Source organism: Rhinopithecus roxellana, chromosome 15, assembly GCF_007565055.1.
Source record: "Rhinopithecus roxellana isolate Shanxi Qingling chromosome 15, ASM756505v1, whole genome shotgun sequence".
Taxonomy (NCBI): domain Eukaryota; kingdom Metazoa; phylum Chordata; class Mammalia; order Primates; family Cercopithecidae; genus Rhinopithecus; species Rhinopithecus roxellana.
In genome coordinates, this window is record NC_044563.1 from 4,091,122 (window position 1) to 4,097,121 (window position 6,000).

Genomic DNA, 6,000 nt, shown 5'->3' on the forward strand with positions numbered 1-6,000 from the left:
CAGACCACCATGCCTGGCTAACTTTTTTGTATTTTTGGTAGAAAAGAGGTTTCACCATGTTGCCCAGGATGGTCTCAAACTCCGGAGCTGAAGCAATCCAAGCACCTCGCCCTCCCAAAGTGCGGGAATTACAGGCATGAGCCACCACTCATGGCCCTCATGCATTTTAATTCACTGATTTCATTCCCCCCGATTGCAAATCAGTAAGGGGGAAATCGTAAAGAACCTAAATGGCCAAGAAAACAAAATTGGTTAAATTATTGCACTTCCAAATGACAGAAAAGTTGATGACATTCACAGCCATTTTTTTTTTTTTTGAGACTGAATCTTGCCCTGTCGCCTAGGCTGGAGTGCAGTGGCGTGATCTCGGCTCACTGCAGCCTCCATCTCACAGGGTTCCAGCAATTCTCCTGCCTCAGCCTCCCGAGTAGCTGGGATTACAGGCACACCTGGCTAAATTTTTGTATTTTTAGTAGAGACAGGGTTTCACCATGTTGGACAGGCTGGTTTTGAACTCCTGACCTCAAGTGATCCACCCACCTCAGCCTCCCAAAGTGCTAGGATTACAGGCGTGAACTGCTGCACCTGGCCCACAGTCATATTTTAGATAATTATGTATATCATGATTGTGGTGGTAGTTACATTACTGTATGTTTGTCAAATGCCTGTACATTAATATAGTATGCCTTAATTTTTATACATGGTTAAACAAAAACTTTTTTAAAAAAGCAAATTCAAACAAGTATACAGAGTTGAATAACTCTAGAATGTTAAGGTAATACATTTTTAATAAAATGAGTTTTATATGAAATGAACTATTTTTGAAATGCGAAATTCAAAGTTTCAAATTATAAAAGAAAAACATATGTCTACATATGAAAATATTGTTACTGTAGTCAATTAGTTTTTTCTCTTTCCCCACTTCCCTCATATATATATATGTATATATTCCTGGAATGCGACCCATCAGAAGGTTTGCGGTGGTTATCTTTGAGTGGGATTGTGGCTGGAAGCTGCATTTCCATTTTACTAGTCTTTATTTTCCAGATACTTTATCATGAATGTGCATCATTATTATAATCAGTAGGAAAACCTCCAATAAATGTTCATTAAAATTCAATCTGGACAAGCGAGAACCATGGAGAATTGCTTTCAGGAAGTTAACATGACTTTCAGGTGGCGTTACTCACACCACCCAACTAAACGACTTCCCAGAAGTATTTATCTGGAAAACATTTCTCAGAGCTTGGGTGACATGCTCTCACCCAAGGCCATGTCAGGAAAACAGCAAAGATGGAAAATGTTTTCACTCCAGTTCTTCTGTTAAAGGCTTGATAAATAAAACATGACAGAAGGAGGCCGGGCACGGTGGCTCAAGCCTGTAATCCTAGCACTTTGGGAGGCCGAGATGGGCGGATCACGAGGTCAGGAGATCGAGACCACCCTGGCTAATACGGTGAAACCCCGTCTCTACTAAAGAATACAAAAAACTAGCCGGGTGACGAGGCGGGCGCCTGTAGTCCCAGCTACTTGGGAGGTGGAGGCAGGAGAATGGCAGGAACCTGGGAGGCGGAGCTTGCAGTGAGCTGAGATCCGGCCACCACACTCCAGCCTGGGCGACAGAGCCAGACTCCGTCTCAAAAAAAAAAAAAACACATGACAGAAGGGGTGAGGAGGGAGCAGAGAATTTATTACTACGTGTGGGGTTTTGTGTTCGCAAATGTGGCTGCAGTGGAGGTCAGCCAGCCTCTGCTTTCTAGGAGGTGCCTGGACAATGCAGTTAGTTGTCAACCATGAGCATCACCCAGGACACCTCTCCACTCCAGAGATGTAAGCGGCCCGAGAAGGAGGTTCCTGCGGGGATCAGGGTGTGGCCCGTCCTCAATCACAGAGATCAGGACATGCCCAAATCTACCCAGAACATGTAAAGCCACCTAATGAATGGGTGTTGTGACAACACAGTTCAGGGGAAGGTCTGAGCTGGAGGAGCCCGGGGGCGGTGGATGGTGGAGGATGTGGTCCTTCCTTTAAGAGGAGGAAGCTGAAACCCAGAGATGCAAAACAGATTTCCCTGTAGACACTCAGATAGTTTGGGGCAGAGCTGGAAGTGGAGGCTGGAGTGAACCCAGGGCTCTCAATTCCAGGTCCTGTCCCCATGTTGCTGTGATCAAGGAGTGGCCTCTTTAAGGAACAACTGAGGAGAAAACATTCTACCAGTTGGTCTGCAGTGCAGCCCAGATAATTCAATTCCCAGGGTCAAGAGCTACCATTTTACTCATTCATCTCATTTCATTCTTTTTTTTTTGAGATGAAGTCTCGCTGTGTCGCCCAGGCTGGAGTGCAGTGGCGCAATCTCAGCTCACTGCAACCTCCCCCTCTCAGGTTCAAGCAATTCTCCTGCCTCAGCCTCCTGAGTAGCTGGGATTACAGGCGTGCGCCACCATGCCCGGATAATTTTTGTATCTTTGGTAGAGATGAGGTTTCACCATATTGGTCAGGCTGGTCTCAAACTCCTGACCTCAGGTGATCCGCCCACCTCGGCCTTCCAAAGTCCTGGGATTACAAGCGTGAGCCACTGTGCCCGGCCACCATATCATTCTTAAAATAGTTCTCCGGGGCTGGGAGGCGGAGCTGGCAATGAGCCAAGATGGTGCCACTGCACTCCAACCTAGGCGACAGAGTGAGACTCCATCTCAAAAAAAAAAATTATTATATATTTATTATATATATAGTTCTCTGCCTGGCTATGCCTGTATTCTTTCCATTTTGCAGATAGGAAACTGAGCCCCTAGTGGCCACTAAGCTGGGGAGATCATTGGCCCGAGTGTTCTGGTTTCTATGGCAGTTCGATGCCTCATGGTAAACCGAATAATTAAAAATTGGTCCATTGGCCAGGAGTGGTGGCTCACGCCTGTAATCCTAGCACTTTGGGAGGCTGAGGTGGGTGGATCACTTGACGTCAGGAGTTTGAGACCAGACTGGCCAACATGGCGAAACACCATCTCTACAAAAAAAAAATACAAAAATCAGCCGAGCGTGGTGACACGCGTCTGTAGTCCCAGTACTCGGGAGGCTGAGAGGCACGAGAATCACTTGAACCTGGGAGGCGGAGGTTGCAGTGAGCTGAGATTGTGCTACTGCACTCCAGCCTGGGTGACAGAGTGAGACTTTAAAAAAAAAAAAAATCGGTCCATCAATGACTATGTTGGGAGCTTGGTTTGTTCAGGTCAGTCCGAACAGCATGGACACCTCTGGATGAAGTGACAATAAGAAAATCCCAGAGCATTTTACAATTTCCAGAGCATTTTACAAAAAACCTTTAACCCATATAACTCCACAAATCCTCACAAGTATATCCTACTTCCTTTTACAGCTGAAAATACTGAGACCCAGAAGGATTAGATAATGTACCCCACACCCCACAGTTTATGATTTGTCAGAAACAGTGACTTAAGCCCAAAACTCTCTGGCTCCAAAGACAATGTTCTTGCTGCCACGTCAAAAGTTATCTCCAAGCCCCCAAAGCAGGAGTCAAACCCTTCCACCAGGGATGGGACACCAAGATACTGAGCCCCGGTCTATGAATCTGTCTCCCTGATCCATCTTGTCTGAAATCATCTCCATTGCCCCGTCCTAACGCCAGGTACAGGGAGGTTCCCAACGCTTTGGGCATCTCACGGCCTCCTGCGTGGGCATGAAGATTTTTGTCTCATTCATAATATAATGTATATGTATAATTATATTTCAAACGGAAGTCAAGCATTTTGCAACTTGCTTCTCTTGACAACCTCATTGTGTTCATCAAACAGAGCCATCTAATAAAAATGTCCCACTATTATAGGGAGAAGGGCCCAGACAGAGGTAGTCCAACTCTCAGAGGTCTCCGCTGCACTCCCAGCTCTTTACCTTGCCCTGGGCAAGGCACTAACCTCTAAGCCTCCATCTCCTCATCTGTCAAATGGGGATCATAACACCCACAGACCACCCTGCGATATTCGTTGTGAGACTCTTACAGCTGGAAATAAGAGTTGACTGTGGCAGCCTCCCCAGCTGGCCCCCTGCCTGGTCACCATGCCCTCTTTGAAGACACTTCTGCACGGTGGGTGTGGACGCCGACCCTGGAGCCAGGTAGCTTGGGTCAGATTTGGCTCTGCTTCTTTGCTGTAGCTGTATGCTCCCAGGTAATCTTCTTGGCCTCTCTGGGCCACACTTCCCTCATTTGTAAAGCGAAGACGGTAGCACCACCTCATAGGACTGCCGTGAGGGTTGAGTTGGGAAGTGCCATATGAGCAATATTGTCCTTTGAATCTGAGCCATGCTCATCCCCACAGCATGAATCAGGCTTCGACTAACTCCACTAGCATCTTCCTCCCCTTTGCTCCTGATAAGCTAGAGTCCTGTTCTCACCCATGACACATAAGGGAAAGTGTGCAGAGACTCCTGGGACTTCCCTCTCTGAAGAAAGAGCGAGCAGAAGAAAGCCCCATGGCCTCTGTCCTTGAGGACTGGGACTGGGGGCTGTGGCAGCTGCCGTCAGACCATAAGGAAATATTCTGCCCACTGTGCTTCCAGGAAATTCCTTCCCACCATCTCGCAGGAAATTGGTCCCTCTCCCAATCCTGAATAACAAGAAAAATCAGTCAATAAGGTTGAGTACAGTGGCTCACGCCTGTAATCCCAGCACTTCGGGAGGCCAAGGTGAGTGGATCACCTGAGCTCAGGAGTTTGAGACCAGCCTGGCCAACATAGTGAAACCCCATCTCTACTAAAACTACAAAAAATTAGCCAGGTGTAGTGGCAGTCACCAATAGTCCCCGCTACTCAGGAGGCTGAGGCAGGAGAATCCCTTGAACCTGGGAGGCAGAGGTTGCAGTAAGCCGAGATCATGCCATTGCATTGTAGTTGGGCAACAAGAGCAAAACTTTGTCTCAAAAAAAAAAAAAAAATCGTCGATAGATGGAAAAAAAAGGAAAGAGTAGGATTCTCACTGGAGAAACAAACTTAATCAACATAGAGAAAGGTTACTGGCTCAAAGGAATGCACTAATATCAAGTCACAAGCTAGGACAGGGCTGGGCATGGCGGCTCACGCCTATAATCCCAGGACTTTGGGAGGCTGGGGCGGGCAGATAAGGAGGTCAAGAGTTCGAGACCAGCCTGGCCAACATGGTGAAACCCCATTTCTACTAAAAATATAAAAAACCAGGCATGGTGGCAGGCATCTATAATCCCAGCTACTCAGGAGGCTGAGGCAGGAGAATTGCTTGAACCCAAGAGGCAGAGATTGCAGTGAGCTGAGATTGTGCCTCTGCACTCCAGCCTGGGCAACAGAGCAAGACTCTGTCTCAAAAAAATAGAAAGAAGAAGAAGAAGAAGTAATCATGCCACGGCACTCTGGTCTGGGCGATAGAGTGAGACCCCGTCTCAAAAGGAAAAAAAAAAAAAAAAAAGCTAGAGCAGGAAGCGCTGACACATGGAGCTGAAGGTTAAGGGCCAACATTCCTGGAACCAGGACAGAAGTGTGTGGGAGAGAACCAGTCTGTCTTGCCTGTGGCTGTGCCCTGTTGTGTATGCCTGTCCTGGCCCCTGCCTCTGCCAAACGGTGAGTTATTCTTGAAAATAAATGTTGTTGAGTTTCTACACATAGTGTATTTAATCCAAATCCTATGAGTGGTATTCTAAGAAATAAGCAACTGAAGTCCTCAAACTGGCAACTTCAACGCATGATTCTGAATGATAGCACTGTTAACCTTGCTAACAGATCTCAATGTTCATGTTATTTGAATCCTACCCAATGTATTTGCTGGCATTTTCCAGAGTCTGAGTATTCACTGTGGGCTATAGTTTTTTTGTGAAGCAGATGAAATAATTTCACCATTAAAAAAGTAATCTGGGCTGGGTGCAGTGGCTCACGCCTGTAATCCCAGCACTTTTGGAGGCCGAGGCGGGCGGATCATGAGGCCAGGAGATCGAGACCATCCTGGCTAACACGGTGAAACCC